This window comes from Symphalangus syndactylus, chromosome 4 (genome assembly GCF_028878055.3).
Source record: "Symphalangus syndactylus isolate Jambi chromosome 4, NHGRI_mSymSyn1-v2.1_pri, whole genome shotgun sequence".
Classification (NCBI taxonomy): Eukaryota; Metazoa; Chordata; class Mammalia; order Primates; family Hylobatidae; genus Symphalangus; species Symphalangus syndactylus.
The window spans coordinates 138,969,771-138,995,428 of NC_072426.2; the positions used below are offsets into that span (position 1 = coordinate 138,969,771).

The 25,658-nt window shown below is 37.0% G+C and overlaps 1 long non-coding RNA gene across 1 annotated transcript in view; it reads left to right on the top strand.

Moving 5' to 3' along the window:
* Window positions 1–1,969: 1,969 nt before the first annotated feature.
* Window positions 1,970–25,658, top strand: part of LOC129481217 (uncharacterized) — a 78,809-nt gene continuing 55,120 nt past the window's right edge. Inside the window, exons 1-3 of the long non-coding RNA XR_008657292.1 lie at window positions 1,970–2,082; window positions 3,106–3,188; window positions 9,493–9,662. This is a non-coding gene — a long non-coding RNA (uncharacterized lncRNA). The remainder of the gene's footprint in view (window positions 2,083–3,105; window positions 3,189–9,492; window positions 9,663–25,658) is intronic.

Sequence of the window (25,658 nt, forward strand, 5' to 3'; positions counted from 1 at the left end):
TAATGTGAATGGGTGGCTTAATCATTTTAAATAAGGTCAATTTTGCTAAGAGGACCTAGGTTTTTTTAGGTGAGTTCATTGTTTTGAATAGTTGACAAATATTAATCCAAAATCACAAATTCCTTTGTGCTTAATTTCAGGAGCTCAGGGAAGTAGAAGTAGTATTTGTTGATAATTAGCTATATTTCCATAAATATGAGTCAGAGAACAAATAATCTTATAAAACCAAACTAAAAGGTAGAGGTGGTGAAAGGACTGGAGTAGTACAGAGAAGATAAAGGAGATGACAGGCTACACAAGGCTCTGTGAGTTTCTGAGATCCAACTTCATTTATTTCTTTGCTCAACAAATACTTGTTAATCATGTTATGATGTAATGGTCACCGTGCAGGGTTTTAAAGATCCTGAAAAAAAGTAGAGAAATATGGCCCTGCTCTCATGAAGCTTCAGTCTAAAGAGGAGAGCAGATATTAAACAAATAATTACACAATTAAGACTGAATATGTTAGCACGTGGAGAAGTAGAGCACGAAAAAGGCAATCCCTATATTCAGTTTCATGACCTTTCTACATAATGGTGAGAGTGAGTTCCTCATGTACATTATCTGAGATTGTAATTTTTTTTTAAAGGAAGTTACCAACCACATCAGTGTTTTACACTTACGGTAACTATATACATCATCATTCAAACCAGTTCACTGGTGTTAATCATTATGCCAGATAATGGCACAAAACAGGACCAAAACTCACTCTCTTTAAAGGGGCAATGAGGAGAGGACTCAAAGCAAATAAAATGATGACAGAGACAACGATACATTTGTTCAGGAAGTAAACAGTATTTTTCCTATGATGAGGTAAATAAATCAAGGAGTAAAGGAAAGAACTATTTAGAGAAGTCCAATAGAATGTAATTAAGACTAATAGCATGAATCTAAACAGAGGAAAAATTGAGCTAAGTAAAGTACCAGCAACAATTTTCTAACAGCTAAGACAGATTATAAAAATCCTCTCAAGGGAAGGCACTTCAGCTAATGTGAGCTGAAATATTAAAAATTAAAATGGAGAACATCCATGGTATGTACACTAGAAGAACTACGCCTTCACCATTAAAAGATAATTGAACAAAGACATGTTTTCTAGCTCTAATTCTTAATATTCTTGAAAACTTTCAAAGTTTTCATTTTTTTTTCTTAAGGCAAAGAGCCCTTCTTTGTGATTGCGGTCTCTCATCTCACTTGAGGTACTTAAAATCCCAAGACCAAACATTGGCACAGCTCAGATCATATCCTGGTTTTAATCTGTTCACTTAGTTTCTGCCTTAAAAACAATAACAACAACAACAACAACAACAAAGTCCATGGCTGAAAGGTCCAAGAGTTCTTTCCTAAAAGTTTCATTTACAAAAGACACAATTTAAATGAATGTCTTCATTGGGCACCACAGAGGGCCAATCCGAGATACCCTATCTCCAAATGTCTACTTTAAAAAGGCAAGGGAAACTGGCTCTGTCTGGGATAGGGAAGAGGGCAAGGCAGAATTCTAGCTTCTATAAATATTATATGATTCTTTTAATTTGGAAAGAATCAAAATTCATTTGGCCTAAAATATTTGGATACGTGTCTCAATTACTGTGTTAGTGCAAGCCCAACCTCCTCTCCGCTAGCAGAAAGAATTGGCAGACAAAGTACATGCTGGTGACTCAGTGTGAGGTGTTCTCTCCACCTTGCGGGGACGAAGGGGGAGCAGAGAACACTGAAGCCAGAGGCACTGACTTAAAATGGAGCATCTGATCCTTAAAGATCCCCTGGTATTTGTTGTCAGAGATGTCAGCTGGATTTCAGTTCAGATAATTACATTTTGCTTGTCTAATGCCCCTAGCACTTTCCAGTGGGATCTTCGTTTCCCATCAGAAGTTGCTCTGCATGTGATGCTGTGCTTCATTAAACAACTGCCGTGTGCTAGCTCACAGGTGGTGTTTGTTTCAGTGGTCACTGAAGTGATCTCTCCGCAGGCCCATGCCAGCCATACTGGCAGACTTGAATTCTCTCCAGAGAAGTTTCTCGTCCAAGATCCCCTGTAAAAAAGTAAGTCAATCTTCAAGAAAGGAGAGTTTAGAAACGAATGACTACAGAGTGGGTTTTAAGAGGGTGTGTTTCAAGAGGCTGAAATTCGACATGGCTCTTCAATATATACTGCAGTGGACTGATTTAATCTGGGCTAAGTTTTCTCCTTTTTACAGGGATCTTGGGATCGATTAGTCCTAACAGAAAAAGTGAAATGATGGTAAGGTGTATGGCAATTAACTTTCATTTCAAGGATTTGGGAGAACTTGGATGATTAAACTGTCAGGGAATCCTTACACATGTTTTCTTTGTTTTACATTTTCTCAAAATAGCCTCAGCTAAAACATTTAATTTGATGGGAATTAAGGTGGAGAATCCAGATGTAAACTACCCAAGGAAAGCACTGTACTGAACCAAAGGCTGATAGCACACATCTGGACTCTTCTATTGTTCTTGCAAATGTGTTTTAACTTTAAAGTTTTCTATGGGCATGTCATAATCCGACCATAGAAAAGTTTATAATTAAAAAAATAAAAATTACTTTCATATTCTTTAACACAAGTAGGATGAGTTCTTTGTAGGGGATATAGAGCGAGAAACTGCACTGTTGTGATGGACACAATATATTGTTCAAGTCTACATTAAAATGCCAACTTTTTATAAATTACAATTACAGAGAAGATATTAATTGTGATTGTCAAAAAGATGGAACATTAAAATTTTGTGATTTCACCTATTTTTAGAAATATAATAAATATAGTAAAGAGGGAAAATCTGGTAAATTATGGAGTTTATTTCTGTACTGGTTCATACAGACGTATTATCCTTTCACGATTTTAATAATAGTACTGTAGTGTATATGGAAGACAAGCCTATAATCATTGGTAATTTGTGTTGTCTTGTTGTAATATAAACATTGACAAAGTAAGTTCATATTATATTGAATATTTAAAATATCAAATGATTATATATATTTTTATTGAATACACCAGTACCTCAGTTGTTTTTACACATGAGAAATCCTTCTTTCTTCTCATTTGCCAGGGACTACTGAAGGAAAAAGGAAAGAAAATAGAGTTTCTTTCGTCTTTATTCCGGGGTTTTCTGCAATTTTTTTTAAGAGAAAGGTAATGCATGTATTCAACTACATGTCTAGCTAAAAAATACACTCTAATGTAAAGTTTTAGAAGAGAAAAAAGAAACATACATTATTTATCTGTTTTATGAGCTGAAAGAAAAAAATCAGAAAATAGTAGCAGCAACATGTTCTCTTATCAGCAACCCAAATCCCCACCACCGATCTCTATTTTTATGCTTTCCAGACAACTTTGGAAGAAAAGTTAAAGTTGATATTTCCAACTTGTTGCTGATATGATGAAGCTCTTTAGTGAAAAACCAAAATCCTACTGTCTGAGAAAAGCATCACATCAGCAATGTCATAGGTCAGTCTCTTGGAATAAGTTATCACTTTGACACTTGTGATTGATCCACCATTCGAGTTATCTGAAACAATTTTTCACCACAAAGTGATGTCTTTTCTGGAATATCTTTCACATTTCTAAACTCTTATCATCCAGTTTTGCTTATTCTTTCGTACATTTATCTCCTTTTAGCCCTAGAGAACCGTTAAGATGGCTTATATGGATACAGAATATAAGACAAGATTAAACGAAAACCAAATTACATGAATAAAGAAAATGGGCTCACAGTTAGAATGAGAATAGGAACAAAATCGTGAAGTCAGGAATATGCTGCTAGGTAAATGCTTAAGGTTTCTTCCCTGCTGAAAGGGGGTCATGAATTTCATTTGCACTTTTAGTAAGCAATATAAGGTTAAAAGGAATCATTTGCTCAGGAGAAGCCCAATTATTTTCGGTACTGAAACTGACAGTGGCCTCTCCCATGAGTCCTCATAAAGGGGAAACTGCAATTTAATGAGTAATATCCTTGTAGCATCCTTACATTTTATGGAGAGAGTGTGGTCCAGCTTAGGAGCTACCTAGTTAGACCTAGATTTGAACAGGCTCTGTACTGTCATCATTGGCTCTGTGACCTCAGGAAATTAATATAACTTATGAAGTCCCAGTTTGAGCATTTATAAAGTGTGTCCACCTCATATGAGGTGAGGATTAAATGAGACAATGCACATGAAATGCCCAGCAAAACCACTGGTACCTGGTGAGTGCTCGATAAATGTTAGCTTTTACTAATCTGTGGTTACTTGGGGAGTGCAAAGGCACTTCAGTGTTAGCTCAAATAACTATGCATACAGAAGTAATTTGATGTGAAAACAAATAATGTGAAGCATTGCAAAGACTTGAATGTATATATTTGAGCTTACCCACGTGTGTGCACACATACACAATGTTGATTTTTGTCTATTCCTTGGCCGTCTATTATATATATAGTAACTTTAACCTAGGCATCTAGTGTAAGTTGAAGAAAGCTTAGCATTTATGTTTTACCAACTCCCAGGTTAGTTATGAGAACAAAATTTTGCAAAATAGGTGCCTTTTTCAAGTGCTGAGAACGGACTTGAGTTCCTAGAGTCAGCAAAGATGTGGATTAGGAGATAATTCAGACCAGCTAAGTAGACAATAAATGAATCCTATTATTGTTTTTTTTCCCCTTTCTACAAATCATTTCCTCATTTTAAGTAAAGAAGGAAATAGAAGGCTGAGAACTTTGGCTGGACATGGTTTTTTCAAAGCATTTCTCACAAGTGAGAAAAGGAACCGGGGTTGCGAGCTTCTGTAGGAAGAACTAAGTATCCACCACACAGAGATGAAAGAGGCACATTTTCCTAAGTATTTTTCTGTGATTGGAGTTTCAAAGAGTGATGAATTTGAAAGGTCAGCAGTTGATGCTTGTTTTTTAGTGTAGTTCTGGCTGGGAAATGGTATGATCAGAGAATGGAACTCTGACAAGTGAATTCTAAGTCTTCCACAGAAAGAACTTCAATAATAGCAAAAAATTTGGGCAGACGAGATGGTAGATCTACTAAATTTACTGAACAATCAATCTGGTATGCCAAAATCTGCCGATCCATTTTTGGTTTTAAGTCCTGTAACAGTATAACATGAGAAATTTTGTTAATATTAATTTTCTTTTGTTTTCTTAGAGCATGAAGTAGCATAAAGATTATTCTGTATATTTCTCTTCTCTTTATCTTGCCTACGCCAGAAGTTTTACTGGATATGTTATTTACTTTAGGCATTTCCTTTAGGCCTTCTTTGCACAGTTTTAATAGTTTTTTGCTTTAAGAGGTTCCTATCCTGATTTCCTTCCTTTTGTATAAAGAGGAGAACATGATACAGTGAAAAAACCACTGTCTTTTGTTAGGGGGCCTTAGGTTCTTATTGTAACTGTGCCTCTAGCTGCTGGTATGATATCGTTCTCTTCAAGTAACTTGTCTTTGATTGTTTCACATTTCTGCTTCTAGACAAACTTAGTGGTTATGCTTCTTAAAGTTTCTTTTTTTCAAATCAGCAGAAACATTTTTTGAAGCAAAAATTTTCCTCAGAAGCCCAATATGTAAATTAGATGAAAGCCAAATCCCCTTGTTGAAATGAGATGTCTTACTGTTCTGAGAGCTTCTCCATCCCTAAGCTCTGGCAATAACCTAGGGCAATAACCCCCTAGGGCAGTTTCTCAAAGCATAGTCCGTGGAACACTGGTGGCCCCTGATGATCTATGGGTGGTTCATAGGTGTTTTAGTCATTTTAGACTGAAATGTTTTCTCACATACATTTCTTAAATTTGAAGTATAAGAATAATAATGATTTTTTGCAGCAATGTCTTTATGTTCTGAATAATTATGTTTTCAAGGATTGTATACGTGCTACAAGCTCTTATTCATTAATTTGTCTAAATAATTTATGTTCACATATTTGTGTATTATTGGTTTTGCTTACTGGTAATCCTATTTTTGTTGTTGCTGTGATCATAGTGCTGTATATATCCCAAATTCACAAAGTGGATCAAGGACTCAAAATACAGTTCCCCAAAACATTAAAATAATAGTAAAATATTAGTAAAAATGCTAAATACAAAATACAAAATAGTTTTTTAAGTACTAAGAATAAAGAAGATTTCAGTTTGATAGTGCAATATGAATCTTTTGCTGCAGTGACTAGTGGAAATGTAAATATGATGAATTCATGAGAATAATCAGAAAGCAAAAGCTTGAGTCAGAGACAGGTTGATGAACGTTTAAAAAGCAAATTTTATCAGCCCTGTGGGCCATTTGAACCTTGTCCTTAGTGTGTTGTGTTACAGAACTTTTTCAAATAGTGAAAGGAAACCATAGAAGGTTTTATGTTGTTCTCATAATTACGCAGTAAAATCTGACAAATCAGTTGTTTTCATAATGAGAAAAAAAAGTAACAAAAGAAGAGTATTGTCACCAAAATGAAGACTAAAGATAGATACAAATTTTTAGTTCTTATATTAAAGCCACATACAAGTTACATTCTAGCCAAAAGGTTTGTGAAATCATTCTCAGAATTAATGATAATATAATACTTGGAAAGAAGGCATAATAAACATTTAAAATATTATTTTATCTCATAAGGTCATGCTCTGAAAGAGAAAGTACTACTATATGTGCATGAAAGTAGGTATTTAAATTGGACACAATCATTAAAATGCAGATTAAGAATCCTTGTTTGCTCTATATGCGGCATGTGTATGAGGGAGAAATGTTTGATTATCTTTTTTTTTGTTTATCATTGAAACTTCTTGGTACTCAAAAACAATTCTTTTTCTTCAATTGGTTAACAGCTATTTTATGAGCTGCTTTCCAAATAGCAGCACTTTTCAATCAGTGACTCTCTTGATTCTTCATTTTCTTCCTGACACAGCAGCCAGAGTAATCCTCTTTTTTTTTTTTTTTTTGAGACAGAGTCTCGCTCTGTCGCCCAAGCTGGAGTCCAGTGGCGCGATCTCGGCTCACTGCAAGCTCCACCTCCCGGGTTCACGCCATTCTCCTGCCTCAGCCTCCCAAGTAGCTGGGACTACAGGCGCCCACCACCATGCCAGGCTAAATTTTTGTATTTTTAGTGGAGACGGAGTTTCACTGTGTTAGCCAGGATGGACTCGATCTCCTGACCTCGTGATCTGCCCGCCTCGGCCTCCCAAAGTGCTGAGATTACAGGCGTGAGCCATCACGCCCAGCCTCAGAGTAATCCTCTTAAAATGCGATTCAGATCGTGGCATGCCTGCGCTCAAAACTCATCAATGGCTCTCGTGTCACTCAGAGTAAAAGCCGAAAGTCCTTTTTATGACCCACAAGGCCCTACAGAACCTTCTTCCCACCCTGGCCTGTTTCTTCTCTTACCACAACTCCTCTTAATCTCCCTTTCTCCACCCTGCTCCAGCCACATGGACTTGTGTGTCATACTTTTTATTTTTTTTTTTGAGATGGGGTCTCGCTCTGTCACCCAAGCTGGAGTGCAGTGGCGCGATCTTGGCTCACTGAAAGCTCTGCCTCCTGGGTTCAAGAGATTCTCTGCCTCAGCCTCCCACGTAGCTGGGACTATAGGTGGGCACCACCATAGCCGGCTAATTTTTGTATATTTTTTTTTTAAGTGGAGACGGGGTTTCACCATATTGGCCAGCCTTGTCTGGTCTCAAACTCCTGACCTCGTGATCCAAACACCTCAGCCTCCCAAAGTGCTAGGATTATAGGCGTGAGTCATTGCACCTGGCGCGTGTCATCCTTTACATGCTTCCTCCTCACTCAGCACCTCTGGCCTTGTTCTCTGTGACAGTGATGTTCCCCAAATCCATGTGGTTTCTTCTCCACTTCTTTGCTGGTTTTTAACCAATGTCCTTCAGGCTTTGAGTCAAGTAAAGTTTTTCTTGGCTGCACTATCTAAAATTGCAAAATCCACCAGCAAAACAGCTCTTCCCTGCTTTGTTTTTATGTTTTTTGTTTTTTTCTCCCGCCTCCCCCAGCATTTATCACTGTCTAATAGACAACCCATTTTAATTGATCTTGCTGAGAGTCTATCTCTCACACTAGAATGTAATCTACGGCAACACAGAGTTTATGTATCGCAGCACCAAAATAAGGCCTAACACACTGAAGATGTTCAATACATGTTTATTAAACAGGTGAATTAATAAATACTTTCAAAATTAAAAAAGAAAACTTTGTAAGCTGCTTTTTACTTTGATATGCTAGATTCTGTGGGTTCTGATCTCAAAGCCATATCACTATTGTCTTGATTCTGCGAGTCAGTATGTAACACAGGCTCTACTTATGAATACACATCACATCACTTTACACACAGAAAAACCTTTACTTCTCCAGACAGGGAAATAAAAGATGTTTTAGATATGCTTCAAAGGACTATCAGTTAATATACATTTTAGCTTAATTATTTGATCTTTTCATTTAATATACATTTAATGTACATTTTAGCTTAATTATTTGATCTTTTCAAATTCTGTCTCTGTGAAAATGTTATAATTAATATGAAATCTAAAAAATTAAGCTAAATTTCTAGACAGTACTTAGTAGTGTTCTCTGTTAAGCAGAAGTTGAGTATGGCTTATTAAACTAAGAGAAAGGAGCAGAGAGGTGGAATAAAAAGTGTAGTTTCCATATGTGGTTAACCTATTTCTCATTTACATTTCAACAGCTGCATGTGTCATTGCAATTCTCCACATAAGGTCCAAGCCAAAAATAATGTTATTCCCAGATAGCACAGTTTTTCTGTACATGGGAAGTAATAAAAAAAAATCGCAATGATGCCACCTAGATCTTTGAGCATAACGTATTTAAAAAAATAAAAGAGAACCTAAAGTTAATATATTAGATTACAATTAGCCAAATTCTACCTTAATAACAGATGTAGATATATTAGTTTTCAGACTAAAGCGGTAAATTAAGAGTTGTAGGGTGTTTCATTCTTTTAAAGTATATTTTAGTTCTTAATCTACCTATTCAGTTTCTGTTGTCTTTAATAACACACTTATTGAGTGAAACTCAATACAGTTGGTTCATTTTTTTCCTATTCTTTATTTTAGGCCAAGTGTATTTGATAGTAGTACTTTGAGTCATTATATATTAAGAGAATAATGAACATTAGTGAGATATTTTTCTGTTGAATTTCAAGGTAGACATTTGCACAGTCAGGGTAGCACCAAAAAAGCCACTCTGACTATTCCATAGATGCCTTGTGGTGTGGGATTACCTGGGTAATTTGTAATGATCCAGACCTTGACCTCCAGGCTTCTAGGCTCAGTGGCCTGGTTTTCTAACACTCTAAAAGTGTTTTTTCCTCTCAGAAAAAGATTTAAACTGCAAGCTCAAAACCTTGATATGTAAATCAGAATGGCCAATTTATTAACCTACAGCAGCACATAAAAACATCAAATGTACAATATATTGTTTACATCTGATCAGTATTTATCTCTTTATAGATAAGCTACATAAAAAGGAGTTTGCTTGGTGAGTAATGGTGGAGTGAAGCTCATGATCTGAGTGTTTCAAGATGTCAATTAAGGGCACCTCAACCAAATGCACCTCATGCCCATTGACTCAACAGGTCGAGACCTTAAGGAAATGCAGCGTTCCATTGCATAATGCTTCAGTAGGTACTCACTATTTTTGTCTTTCAAAATCTCGTGTTTTTCTTTTTTTGCTTTATGGCTATTTTCTTTCTTTAGATATGTTATTGCATTTAAATATGATTTTTACACTATTTTCACTTTAAATCATGATGGTTTAAATTCAACACTTACTGTCCATAGGACACTATTATTTCTCTCATTTTCAAGTTCTTGTAGGCAGAAGGTGTATATCTATAGTAAATAACATATTTTGCTATATCCAATTTTTAAAAATATAAGCCAGAAACATTGCTTCTCTATTAATTAACCAATGGGTCTGGTTTATTATCAGTCTAGTATCCTGAAGGGTTTTAGAGATGTTGCCTTCTAGATTATTTGTCAAAATTAGGTGATTTCAGGGTGTGGGGGTCCTAGATGATCATTCATTTTCTATTTTCCTAGAGATGACCCTGCTGCTCTTTTAGAGTTTATTTTTATCTGGAAGTGGGCTGAGAGAAGAGGTAGCTGTATACAGTCACGCCCTGCATAATGACATTTTGGTCAACAACAGAGCACATATACAACAGTGGTCCCATCTATTATAAGGGAGCTGAAAAATTCCTATCACCTAATGACAGCAAAGCCATTGTTGTATCTTAGTGCAACTTATTACTCATGTGTTTGTGGTGACACTGGTGTAAACAAACCTACTATGCTGCCAGTCATATAAAAGGGTAGCATATACAATTAGGTACAGTACATAATACTTGATAATAAATGAATATGTTACTGGTTTATGTATTTAGTATTCTACACTTTCATTGTCCTTTTAGAGTGTACTCCTCCTACTTATAGGCACTATTCACAATAGCAAAGACTTGGAACCAACCCAAATGTCCAACAATGATAGACTGGATTAAGAAATTATGGCACATATACACCATGGAATACTATGCAGCCATAAAAAATGATGAGTTCATGTCCTTTATAGTGACATGGATGAAGCCAGAAACCATCATTCTCAGCAAACTATTGCAAGGACAAAAAAAACAAACACCGCATTTTCCCACTCGTAGGTGGAAATTGAACAATGAGAACACATGGACACAGGAGGGGGAACATCACACACCGGGGCCTGTTGTGGGGTGGGGGGAGTGGGGAGGGATAGCATTAGGAGATATACCTAATGCTAAATGACAAGTTAATGGGTGCAGCACACCAGCATGGCACACGTTTACATATGTAACAAACCTGCATGTTGTGTACATGTACCCTAAAACTTAATGTATAATAATAATAAAATTAAAAAAAAATTAACTGTAAAACAGCTTCAGACAGGTCCTTCAGGAAGTATTCCAGAAGAAGGCATTGTTATCATAGGAGATGATAGCACCATGCATGTTATTGTCCCTAAAGCCTTCCAGTTGGGACAAGAAGTGGAGGTGGAAGACAGTGATACTGATGATCCTCACCCTGTGTAGGCCTAGGCTAATACGTGCATTTGTGTCTTTGTTTTTTTTTTTGAGGCGGAGTCTCACTCTGTCGCCCAGGCTGGAGTGCAGTGGCGCAGTCTCAGCTCACTGCAAGCTCCGCCTCCCGGGTTCACTCCATTCTCCTGCCTCAGCCTCTCCGAGTAGCTGGGACTACAGGCGCCCGCCACCACGCCCGGCTAATTTTTTGTATTTTTAGTAGAGACGGGGTTTCACCGTGGTCTCGATCTCCTGACCTCGTGATCCGCCCGCCTCGGCCTCCCAAAGTGCTGGGATTACAAACGTGAGCCACCGCGCCCGACCGTGTCTTTGTTTTTAACAAAGCACATTTAAAAAGTAAAAAAAATTAGAAAATTAAAAATAGGAAAGAAGCTTATAGAATAAGAATGTAAAAAAAGAAATTATTTTTGTACAGCTATACAATGTGTTTGTGTTTTAAGCTAAATGGTATTACGAAAGAGGCAAAAAGTTTTAGGAAATTAAAAAGCTTATAAAGTAAAAAGTTTATGGTAAGCTACGGTTAATTTATTAACGATGAAAGATAAGTTTTTAAAAATAAATTTAGTGTAGCCTAAGTGTGCAGACTTTATAAAGTCTGCAGTAGTATACAGCAATGTCCTAGGCCTTCACATTCACTCATCACTCACTCACTGACTCACCCAGAGCAACTTCCAGTCCTGCAAGCTCTGTTCATGGTTAGAGCCCTATATAGGTGTAGCATTTTTTATCGTTTATACTATATATACATTTTTTGAGCTGGAGTCTCGCTCTTGTTGCCCAGGCTGAAGTGCAGTGGCATGATCTCGGCTCACTGCAACCTCTGCCTTCTGGGTTCAAGCGATTCTCCTGCCTCAGACTCCCAAGTAGCTGGGATTACAGGTGCCCGCCACCACACCTGGCTAATTTGTTTGTATTTTTGGTAGAGGTGGAGTTTCACTATATTTTCACTGTGCCTTTTCTATGTTTAGATGTATTTAGGTACACAAATACCATTGTGTTACAGTTACCCACAGTATTCAAAACAGTACCATGCTGCACAGGTTTGTAGCCTGGGAGCAATAGGCTATACCGTACAGCCTGAGTGTGTAGTAAGCTATACCATCTAGGTTTGTGCATGTGCACTCTATGATGAAATCACCTAACAACACATTTACAGAAAAGTATCACCGTCATTAAGTGACACGTGACTGTACTCTTAAGGTGAACATTACTAAAGTAGCTCCAGAAAAATGGCTCCATGCACCCACTCTATGGCTCTCCTTTGACTTTACTGAATGCTAACCAGACTCACCACCCAAGCTGATTACTTTATATGTAGGCCCTCTGCCAACTGCCTGGACTTCTTCTAGTCTCAGCCTGTGGAGGGCATATGGTTCTTTGATCTTTAAATAAAAATGGCTTGAAGTTCCAATGTGTCCGCACAAAATAGGTGGCACTTTCTCCTGGTTGCTTTTTCTTCTAAATTCCTTTTTCCATTCAAGTTTCTATTTTTCTTGAGCCTTTCCACTACCAACTGGGGACTCCTTTCTTCTCCAGGTCGATGGAATCCAGCCACTTTTTTATTTCCTCAAATGCCACTCATATACTTTAGTGACAGGTTTATTAGGAATGATCTGTAGCTCATTCGACAAGGTTGGGGGAGCTACATTGAAGAACAGTTATCATCTTCTTAGATGTTTAAGTCGTACAGCCTAGCCCAACATTAAGAAGAAAAAAAGAAACTTATTTAAAAAAGTCTTACACTAAATACTAAACATTTGGTTCCTAAGATTCCACCAGTCATTCCTTCTTCCAGGCACTGCTCTCAGAATGTTCTTTTTTCTTAGGTCCCAGGTCCCTGCCCTTGTGCTCTGCCTGGGCTGGCTTCTCCCCCACTTTCTTCCTCTGCACCCCTCTGTCCTCTCTATTCCTGCTCTAATACCTTCCCTCTTGGGCCGCTGTTGGAAACCCAAATTTATGTTAGGATGTAAAATTTAATTAATTTCTCAATTGTCAACTAACCTATCAATGTGCTGAGGGTTTTCTTTTTACAACCAAAGTCAGTGGTCAAGTTGATTTGCTTCTAAAAGATAATTCTCTTTCAGAATAATTCTCCTATCAGCTTTTATTTTTTGTGCCCTTTATGTGCCCCAAATCATGACAACAGGTATGCTAAACCCAAAACTGGGGATGTTCAACCATGGTGCTTGTTAACCCATCCTGATGTGCCTTGATTCCTAGGCTTTTGGATATCTGGGACTCCTAATTGAATGGGTACATTTGCCCAGCCTTCTTAATAAACACATGCAAAAACATTCACACTTTTTTCCCCTTTGCTTTACAGAACAGTCTGTAGCGTATTGTTCTTTAAACGCTTACTCGAAATACTCTTACTTATTTCTATAAGATCCATATAGGGTTTTTGATATGTTTGTAAGGATGGTAAAAAACCAGAAAACAGTCCTAAATAGCTGTTTGTTCCTATTCCTTAAAGCCTCTGGTTATTTTTTGACCTAATTTTCTGCCAAGAAATAAAATAATTTGAATAATAAAGTCCTAAGTACACCATGATCACCATCTTTAAATAGTGGGGCCAAATTTCCTCTGCACATCCAAGAGATCTAGAAACACTATTTATGTTTCTGAGCTAAGGGGAAAATAAAGAAAAAGAGAAATATTTTTCTCCTGTTTTTTTTTATGGCATGGGAAACTGAAAAAAGAAAATGTTCTCTAAAGCTGGATAGTACTTGCTAGCAAAACATGCATTTCATTACGGGTAGGAGTTTCACAGTGTTCAGCAGAGGGTTGCTCGTTATCCAGTGGATTATAGATGGGCTCTATTCTCAAATTGCTGGGCAGCTTAATTGTGAACCTCAGGGAAGTAAGGGGTTAGGATGCCGTGATGTGACTGCAGAAATAGACACCATCAGAGCTTGAACATATTGTACAAAGAAATAATATGACTCCTAGGAAAAGATCTAGGGAAAAATTAAGCTTTTATTTTGGGCCAGTGTAATCTCACATTCAAAGGAAACTTCCCTGCATTCATTCAGATGTTGGTCTCGGGGAGCCACTTAGATAACAAGGAGGTTGGAACAGAAAAAGTAATTTCAACATTGGCAACTAAAAAAAGTTAATTTTTGTTCTTGGGTTTTGGCTATAATTTTGCAGAGAGGCAGTTGAGGGGCCTCTGTAATGAGTCAAATTATAAAACTTTTAGATAAAATGTTTGCAAAGTACTTAGAAAAATTGAGTTATTCTTTTCCAAGATTTTTCTGCAAATTTCAATCATGCACATTTGGTTTATTGACATACCTTGGGCTAGATTACAAACAGTTTTTATTAAAAACTAATTTTCAGGCTTTTATCAATCCAGCGTCTGGAACGTTGTGCATTTGAACTTGCATTTTTCCATAGGTAGGTAACCCAATTATAATAATTACATTATGGAAAATTTATGACCTTCTCCTTTGCTACTCAGAATTTATTTCACCTGCTCAGAGTAAATTGTTGAGAATCAGAGAATCACAATCATTGCTGAGAGTGGCCTGAAAGTATTTTCCAATCCCATTGCTATGTGGGCATGGGATGCTTCAGAATATAAATTATCATCCGTTTTAAAATAATCTAGCCAACACGCCAAATTCTACAAAGGTATTATCAGAATGAAAAAATTATAAATACTTAAAACAGAAAAATAAGAGGAGGGCTTTTTTGGCATCTATTTCTTTGTTGTTCACTTAAGTCATTTTTCTTATTGTCAACTGAAGTCCCCTTCCTTTATTTCTGTCTAAAAGTGAGTTATTAGTAAGATAAGAAAGTAAAAACTGGGACATAAACTATATTCAGGTATAAAACATTCCAATAAGAAAGTAAAAGTTTACTACTCCCTAGAAATAAAAAATGGCCAGGGTTGTTGAACTATGGAATGTTAAGTGTCCCCAGGTGACTTTGCAACAGTCAAGAAGGGTGAATGTGCAAATCTGGCTCATCTTCGCAAGAAGGATTTTGTTCAATATTTTGATATGCTTCATTCTACAAAATTAAGTTAATTTGGAGGGATTAGTCACAGTTAGTTGTGACGCTTAGAAGAAACATAAACTGTCAAAAGCAGCTGTGCTCTCAGTTTTATTATCATTTGAATAGTTTTCTAAACACTTAAAAGCCCTAAGCCCTTAAAACTAAAATTAAATCCTAATGCCTGTTATTTTTGAAGAGATAACTTCCATTGCATACTTTGGGTATCTATGAGTCTTTTACATTTCATAAAATTAGGAGTTCATAATGATGAACTGGAAATATCCTATTTAGTCTTTACAACTGTAGAAAACTGAATTCGTAAACTTAGCACTGTGGAGATCTGCGCTCGTGGAAGAGAAAGGATCATTTACTCAGCTGGCATGCAGCAAACACTACACCACATTGGTAAATAATTATTTTAACTCTAAGCATGTCTGTTTGTTGTCTGTGATTAATTTATTCTATACACGTATATCTATTCTCCCCCTCTCTCTATCATTATTTATATCTATATGTGTGAACACATGTATGTGTAGCTTATGCATGTATCCACACATAAAGATGTATACATATATATCTATATACACATGTGAGTAGGTGTTCCTTTCCTTCTTTTAACATTTAACGTATTTCACAAGCTTAAAAAAGACTATTGCATACCACTAAGAAAATTATGTGACTCCTTCACTAAAATTATTTTTAATAGTGTGAGGCACATAAGTTGTTCAATTTATCTTGAGCACAATTGGTTGATTCATACCCCAAATGGATAATGTGCAGAATATTATAGGCTTCCCTGTCTCTCCTTGGGCTATGATTTATAACTTTCTGACAAATTTATTTGAATCTGTGCAAAAATGATTGAATGATTTCAGCCTATATTTAAGTGTTATTGGAGGTAATAAATCATACTTTGAAAGACTTTTGGTACTAGAGAATTGCTCTTCACAAGTTGACAGAATTCACTTTTAAGTGGCTTCATCCAGCACTTTGGTGGTCCTTGTAAATAAAGGAACTAATCCCTACTCACTCATGGAATTTAATAGTGTATAATTGGACCATTGGCCTTAATATCTCAACACACAGTTACCAGAGATTTTTTTTTTTTGATGTGGCTCCTGGAATGTCACCTGCTTTTCCTTACCTTCCATTTAGGAAGAGAATGAGATGTCTATCTGACATATCTATTTGAGTGCCTTAGAATTATGGGAAGCAGGCCATAGAGTTAAAAAAATGTGCTTCATAATTGTGTAAATGAAAAGTGTATTTCCATGAATAAACAGTGGGAAAATCTTATGAGAGAAACACAGAACGAAAGCACACTTAGAAAGAGGAGAGATTTTCCAGTATCGATGAGGTATTTAAATGATGACCAATACTAAGAGATTTCATACTTTTCAGAGAGTAAGAGAAGTACAGGAATTAATGGGCAGAACACAGCAGTCAGAATGTGCATTGCAGTAATGCCTTGTATCAGTATCTATATTGTTTTATATCATAACTGAATAATGACAACATAATGCTAGAAATTGGAAATGGGTTGAAAGAAAAGCTCAAAGCCTAAGTAATTCTGGCAAACAGAATTACTTCAAAATAATTTCTGCTTTTTTCTTTTTATACTTTAAGTGTGTGCAGTACTCAATCGATGCATTCCTTTCAGTTTTAATCTGAAAGTAACCGCTCTGAACAAGTCGGGATAGAATGGCCTTTGTGGAGAATAAACATAGCCAGTAACTGCCCCAGTCCTCTCCTCGTGATTCCAAGGAAAGTCTGATTTATGGCTTCATCTCTGCTGTTGGACAGAGGCCTCAGCCCATTGGAAATCTCCAGAGCCGTGGGAGAAGAGCTAGGCTGTGGTCCACCACAGTCAAGGATTTTCAAGGCCTTGTTTTCTTTTGGCCAAGTCCAAATGGTAACAGTGTGTTACGGCCTGACTTACTGACTCTAGCTGGGCTAGGAAACTATAGATTCTAAGTGGCGTCTCTGTGATTTAAGACAGTATCCATAATCAGCTTTCTTTTTTAAAATTTGCCAGTTACATATGAATGTTCCATGGAAGATAAGTCAATTGTAGCATTCCCCATTTTTCCAAAAAGCAAAGGATTTTTTTTTCTTTTACAATGTGAGTAGGAAATGGAGCATAATGGGAAGCCAAACTGATCAATTGTTGTTTCTAAGTAGAGTGATTTTAAGATTTGATTTGGGAAGAACTGTTTCAATTTACTTTTCTGTCCAGCCATATTTTTAATAATGCCCCCCTTTCAATCTCAAAATTGTTCAAGCTTAGGCAACAAATTCTAAGATCCTCCTATTTTTACATATATAGATACCTTTTGATTTTTCAGGTAGGCATAATATTTTTAAATGGTAGCATACCGAAAACAGGTTAGGATTTTAAAAGATGTAGAAATTTGCTTTTTGAAACTCTTCCCACCAAATGAAAATCATCCTCAGTACCCTAGAAAAGCTCACCCAGACACTTCTACAGTTTTAGGAACTAATTTATGAAATAAAGACTCTACCAAGGAAATTCTTGTGTTCTCATATTTTATTCTTAAATTATTTCAATGAAAATGCTTATTTTTTTTCTACAAGAGCAGGACAAGTGAATTTCCCTTTTCTATATCATTTTTATCCATATATGAATTGAGGAGCATCTTGAAAACATGATTTGCAATGTGCAGTAAGAGGTCATTTCAACCTACTGAAACACAGAAGTGGTTAAAGTAGAAGAGGAAGGATGATCAGAAGAAGAGGTGAGATTGAGAGCACTCTGACTATAGAGCTGACCTGTAGGTGGGATCAGTAGCATTTTTGTCTCAGATCTATGCTTTTTTCATTTAATCTTCATGCAAAGTTGGGATCATGGTTTCCAGAATTCACTGTTAGTTTTTAGTTTAAAAGCAATTGTAAGCCAGTTTTACCTTCAAATACAAGTAGAAGGTCGAGCATCATTCATGCCTGTAATCCCAGTGCTTTGGGAGGCCAAGGTATAAGGATTGCTTTAGGCCAGGAGATCAAGACCTGGGCACCATAGTGAAGCCCTGTCTCTTCAAAAATAAAAACTAAAAACAAAACAAAACAAACAAAAAACACAAAACACACTTGGGTGTTGTGGCATGCTCCTGCAGTCCTAGCTACTTGGGAGGCTGAGGTGAGAGAATCGCTTGAGCAGTAGTTTGAGGTTACAGTGAACTATAATCATGCCACTGCACTCCATCCTGGGCAACAGAGAAAGAGACCCTATCTCAAAAAATAATAATAATTTTAAAAAGTAGATTTTCAGTTACAGCAGAAGTATAACCGTATAAAACCCACTGCAATCTAACTTACTTGATTAAACTATACTACAGTTACTATACTCAACATCTTAATTATAAGAACTAAAACCAGATTAAACTACATCAGTATTTTGGGTTAGGTCTATAGTGGACATCTATAGTTTTGTCTATTCACCTTGCTGTCCTTCCATCTGTGGGGCCAGCCCTGCCACCTGGAGGCTAGAGGAAGACCCGCCCCAAGTGCCAGCAAGATATCCTCCTTTCTGTCCTAATTGGTTGGTTGAAGTACAGACATCTGACCCAAACTGAGCCAACCTAAGACATCCTTTGGGATTCCTCATACTGTAATTGAAAAAGAATTAGTATCTATCATGTGGAGAGACTATGAGATATGAAATGTATGAGCTGCCACTGTCATGTGACAGCAATTGTCTATAGGCCTCAAGAATGAAGCTAGAACACAGAAAGAAATAGACTCAAACTGGAGGGAGGATAAAACAGGATTTTCTCACTGGTTCCAGGTTTTCTGATGAATGGTTGTCCCTCTGTCCATGCCACTTTCTCATTAATTTTTTTTTTTTTTTGAGACAGAGTTTCACTCTGTCATCCAGGCTGGAGTGCAGTGGCACAATCTTGGCTCACTGTAACCTCCGCCTCTGGGGTGCGGTGGCTCATGCCTGTAATCCCAGCACTTTGGAAGGCTGAGGTGGGCAGATCACTTGAGGTCAGGAATTTGAGACCAGCCTGGCCAACATGGCGAAACACCTTCTCATTCTTTAGCTCTTTCTTGAACTCAGTGATCCAGTAAAGTCTCTCCCTTGGCCTAAATGAGTTTCAGTTTTAGTTTGAATCTTGATGAATAAAGGACCAGTATGATCTCAGCTGCAGTTGTACTCTCTTTAAAAAATACCTACTATTAGACAGAATAGTGGCAGAGGCAACTTTTTAATGTTAGTATCTGGTAGCTACAGAACATCCGAGTGTAAGTTCTGGAGAAGAGAAAAAAGATTATAGTAAGAGAGAAAGAATGAAAATTCACAGTCATTGACTGCCAGCACAAAGACAAAAGATTGCTATTTTGAGGTTTGGTGCTAAGAGGAAGGCTCTTAAAAATAAATGGAGGTAAATGGATTTGTTATAAAAAGTAGCAGGGAATGTAATTAGAGAACAAATTTCAGGGAGTTTGTTTTGAGTGCACCAAAGCACCCATCAAACATTTTTAATATTATAGTAATTAAAAGAAAAGGCTGCATTTTAAGTGTGTGATAGAATTGGGGCCCAGTTAGGTTTAAAATAGTCGTGCATCCCTTAACAATGGGGATACTTTCTGAGAACTGCGTTGCATTAGACAGTTTCATCATGCAAACATCATAGAGCGTACTTACACAAACCTCGATGGGTTTATGTAAGTAATACACACCTGCGCTAATTGGTATAGCCTAGTGCTCCTAAGCTGCAAACCTGTTCAGCATGTTACTATACTGAATACTGTAGGCAATTGTAACACAATCATAAGAAGCTGTGTTCTAAACATATCTACACGTAGAAAAGGTAGAGTAAAAATACAGTATTATAAGCTTTTGGGACCACTGTCATATATGTGGTCTGTCATTGACTGAAAAGTCGTTATGCAGCATGACTGTGCAAAATGTTTTGGCCACGATAGGTTAGATCTGGCTCTGTAATATACAATTACAATGTCTCAGAGACTCAAGAAAACAAACATTTAGTTCTTTCTGTGGGTCCAGGACAGATGCATATCAACATATGCTGGAGAAGGGAAGCCTAGAGAGTCTTGCGCTGTCAATTAAACGCTTTTGCTAAGATGTGACATCACTTCCATGGACATCTAGTTGCTGAAACAAGTTACATGGCCATGCCAAGCTTTGAAAGCTATGGGAAGTATAAACTTTCCATGTCCCTGAAGGAGATAGCCATTAGTGGCACGAATGTCTGTCACAATTGAATTATGAACAGAAAACCTGGAACACTAGGTCATAATACCAAATTTTCCACTTCTTAGCTCTCAATCCACTGGGCTCCTCACTGGGAAAGTTTTGCTTTGATTTGAAAGTGGCATAACACCTCTAGTCTATGTGGATTTCTAAGCCCTGTTCCTCCACCTGTAGGAAGGAGGTAATCATGCCTCTCAGATATTACCGTTGTAAGGATTAAAAGCAACTTGAAAACACTATTCAAATATAAAATAGGTAATAATGTTAATATTTGGGTTTTTTCATTCCTCAACCTCCAATTTCTCATGAAACACTATTTTTTGATTGATTATTCATATGGTGCTACTTTAACATGTAAAAACATCCTGTTAATAAGAAGATACATTAAGTAACAAATGACCTTAAATAATATTTAAAGCCGTAAAATTTCTTCATTACTTATGATGTCTTACATCAAATATGTTTTTGCTTCCCACTCAAGCAGCTTAGAAATTGTGACCTTCTTCATAAACTTGGGTTATTAAAGAGGCTCACTTCCATTAATTAAAAAGCATTAACTACATCATTAGAGTTTTTGTGTGCTGGTTTACCTTTTCTAACTGCACACATTCCTTATTTAATCCCAATTTCACAATAAGAAGAAAGTTCATTTTTTTAGAAAGATATTTTGCTGGTTTCCTTAAGATACTTAAAGTATACATTCCTCAGTGCCACAAATGTCAAAATGCAAAATGTAAGTATTGTTTACCTAACATATATATAAATCTTAGATTGTTCCTTCAAAGTTTATTTTAATTATGATAGAGATATAAATGAGGCAAACTATTATGTCTTCTTTGAATTCTCAGTAGGAAACTTTTGCTCAGTTTCAGGCAGTTGTATTTCGCTGTGAATCATTAAGAAAATTTCCACTGATCTGTGACATAATATTTTAATCTCCTGGGGCTTTATAACTTGATTTATAATGTTGAGGTTGAAAGACTGATTTCAAATAAGGCATTAAAATTACACATAAATGTTCTTTTAATTAAAAAAATAAGTAGACAACTTTATAACATGCACTTTGTCATACAAGAGAAATTAGGTAAGGGAAGTGGGCTTCTTGTAGATGATTTAGATAAATCCAGAGAATCAGATTATGTGGATAATGGCTTCAGAAAAGATGTCTTCTATATCCCCAGAGTATTTCTCCTTTTCTATCATTTTCACTTAAAAAAAAAACCACTCCTGATGCTTTACTAAGTGCATTTTTTCATTGCCTCTTTTCTCCCAATTTCTAAATCAGATTACCCATCTTAACCATTTTGCTTTTTCCATTCTTTTTTTTTGAAATGAAAATTTTGAAATCTTGCTTTGTCACCCAGGCTGGAGTGCAGTGGAGCAAAATTTCTTTGAGTGAAATTTTGATTGCTCACTGCAATCTCCGACCCCCAGGTTCAAGTGATTCTCCTGCCTCAGCCTCTCGAGTAGCTGGGATTACAGGTGCCAGCCACCTCACCTGGCTAATTTTTTGTATTTTTAGTAGAGACGAAGTTTCACCATGTTGGCCAAGCTGGTCTGGAACTCCTGACCTCAGATGAACTCCTGACCTCAGGTGATCCACCTGCCTCTGCCTCCCAAAGTGCTGGGATTACAGGTGTGAGTCACTGCACCTGGCCTCCAGCATTTCTGATCTCTTCTCGTGACTCCTCCTTCTTGACTAATGCTGTGTTTAATTGATTTTCCTCTCTCCAAATGTTTTCAAAGGTAAATACCCTAAGGCATTTTTTAATTCAAATAATTTCATTTTTAACTAAAATTATATCTATAATGTGATCAGTGTCACATTATAGATTTTTCTAGTCCTCTGTCATCTTCTGAGTGGCATTTATATCTAATTTCAATATAATTTATGGCAGTTCACAATTACTCATGTGGAAGTACCTGGAAATCACAGTGGCAAAGTACAGTCTTCTCAATTTTGATATTAATTCCTTTGGTGCTGGCCTGTAGAACTTTCTGTAATGACATACATGTTCTATACCTGCTCTGTCCAATATGGTAGCCATTGGCCATATATGGCTATTGAGCACTTGAAATTTAGCTAGTGCAACGGAAACACTGAATTTTTAACTTATTTTCATTTTGATTACTTAGAATACAAGTAGCCATATGCTGCTAGTGGCCGCCATATTGGACATCGCAGGTAGATGATTAGGAAGGATTCATGTGCTTTCCTGCTTAAGCATAACTCAATCCCCATCAAGTAGCGTTGATTCTGTTACCTAACACTGCACTATATTGATGGAGGCCACGTTCTGTTTTCATCCGTCTTGCCATGAGGAAACCTCCAGAAGGTCCTGGAAAGGAAAGTGAAAAGGTTTATGAATAGGTCAATTAGTGAATTACCCAGTTTAAAAAGTGCCATCTCCTCCATGAAGCCACTGCCCACCCTTCCAGAATTCCCTCCCCTGGGCCTCCTGTGGGGATCTCTCTCTTTTTCTCAATCCCATGGCAGTTTATGCCATTCTCATAGTTCTTGTCAAATTCTACCCTGTATTACTATTATTTGTGTACTTGGCTTATCCTTTTCTAGACACTTTAAGGGTAGAGTTCAGAACAGAAGCCTGGCTGATTTGGGCATTCCTCAGAGCACCTAGTGTAGTAGCTTAAACGATAAATGCTGGCTGGATGCATGAAATGTCTGTCTTCCTGTGGAGGTGAACATTCTAAAGGTAATCATCATTTGGAGGTCTCCCAAAGTCTCCACTGTGTGGCCAGAGCTCAGATAAAATGCATGGCCTCAGCCTGGAAAGGTTACCTTTGATTTCTATCCACAAGTGGCTTTGGTGAACTCTGACTTCATACTCATTTGACACGGCCTTCCACTGTGACCAGCTTGAATATTTCCTTTACTTTGTTCTATTTCCTCCTTTTGCCATTTTGCCTATAAAACTCACGGCACTGTGATGAGTCTTTGGCTTCTAAAGCAAATCACTTTTGTTGCAAGGGCCGTTGTCTTTTAATTCATATTTTTACAAAGTGTTACAGTAAGCTAGCAGTGACCACTAGGACTTATTAGAGGAAACACTATTATATTCTCTTTATTATTCAATCTACAGTGACTTTCTTTCCAGACTGAATCTTCAGCGTCTAAAAAGCAATCTGTAGCAGTTATGATTTGGGGAAGCTGTGGTGTAGTTAGAAAAACAATGACATGGTGAACTGAAATGTTGCAGGCCAGAGTAGACAAGTGAACACATATTGTTGCACTGCTTCTCTTTGTTAATGGCCACAGCACACTGGGATTACAAATGCAGTAATATTTCCATGCTGGTCTCTGCGTTGTCTCTGTTGAACATCTGTGTGCTGAGAATTATCCATGCTATGTCCCTTTGACCTGTTTCATGTGAACTGGTATGGTTGTAAATTTTTTTTTTAGCCATTAAATCTAAGTGCAGGGTGTGAATCACAGCTGGGCGATGATAGGTAATTGGACAGGGAACTTACTAGGGGCATGAGAGCATCAGAGATCTCAAGTTCTCAAAGGAAAGACTTTTTTCAATAAAAGCAATGTAGTATTGGGAGGGGATTTTTTTTTTTTTTTATTTTCCTGGAGAAAGCAAGTAGATTTTTCAAAGAAATTTTGTTTCAAAAACAGGCCAAATGTTTTAACAAACTGCCTAAGATTAAGAAGCCAAATAGTAAATCTTAATATTTTCTCAACACCTAAATGAAGGGATCTTTTAAAAACTTATGTTATGGAAATTGGAGACATATCTATATATCTGTCCTTCACTGTGGGATACTTTGCTGTGATGGAGACCACAGCACTTAGTAGCTACAGGTCTTTCATGTATAATGATGCAATACAATTTTTGAAACTGAAATTGGGAAACTGACATTTTCTGACACCACAGCACCGTCTTTTAGAGCTAATACTTTTATGTTTATAGGTGTAATATGCCATCTCCTTTGTGAAAAGATAATATTTTGGCCCAATTATAGAAAAATTTTGCTGTAATCCAGCACTTTGGGAGGCTGAGGCAGGCGGATCACGAGGTCAGGAGTTCGACACCAGCCTGGCCAACATGGTGAAACCTCGTCTCTACTAAAAACACAAAAATTAGCCGGGCGTGGTGGCACACACCTGTAATCCCAGCTACTCAGGAGGCTGAGGCAGAAAAATTGCTTGAACCTGGGAGGCGGAGGTTGCAGCAAGCCAAGATCGCACCATTGCACTCCAGACTGGGCGACAGAGTGAAACTTCGTCTCAAAAAAAAATAAAAATAAAAGAAAGAAATTAGAAATTGCTAATGGAATTCTAATACACAGTAGACAGAAAGTACTCTCGTAGATTTATTCAACAACTTGTCCATTCTTGGCCCTGGTCCTGGTATAGCAGTGTTGAACCAAGCAAAATAAACACTGAATTGGTAAATGGAAGATACCAAAGTGCTTCACATATATGTCAGTTCTCCTAGTAAAAATTTGTGTAACTTTTTAATAAAATTATTGATACGGCTTATTTAGGAAGCAAATATTTCTAGCACTATTAGCAATTGATTTATCATACATACTGTAATATCAGACAGAATTCAAATTACCCCAGAGAATACCATATCACTCAGCTTTATGATGTTTTCAAATGAAAAAAATAAATAAATTGCCTTACAAACAGAGAATTTCAAATGGAAATGTGTTTCTCCAAAATTTTCTGAGTCTTGCCTAGGCTAGCTAATTCCTCTCAGTCCTTACACCTCCGTCCCTATTGGTTTGCTAGCAGAAGAAATAGCATTTGGTTTAAAAGCAAGTAGTTTGGTAAATAATTGACCCAAGTATTTCATTTGGCTCTAAGCTTAAAATGAATCAACAGTGACACAGATGTTGAAAAACATGGAATCTTACATAGCATTAACAGAACTATCATCTCCAGATGTTCTGACAATACTCTGGAAATAGAAAAATAACCTTGACAAAATAATGAGTTTCCACAGGAGGGGTGACCAAAAGGGTGAGGGATTTGTAAAACTCACACAAGTAATGATTGATAGACCTGGGAATACGGAGCTCAGGAAAATATAAATCTAGGTGATTGTAGTTTCTTTCTTCATCTCTCTCTATCTTATGAATAAGAGTACAGATTTACTTTATGTGGTCTCAATAGGCAAAATAAGACCAATGGTTGGAAGACAGGTAAGCGGATTCCAACTTTATATACGGTTGACCTTTGAATAAGGGTTGACCTTTGAATAAGGGTTTAACTGTGAGGGTCCACTTATATGCAGATTTGCTTCTGCCTCTGCCACTCCTGAGACAGCAAGACCAACTCT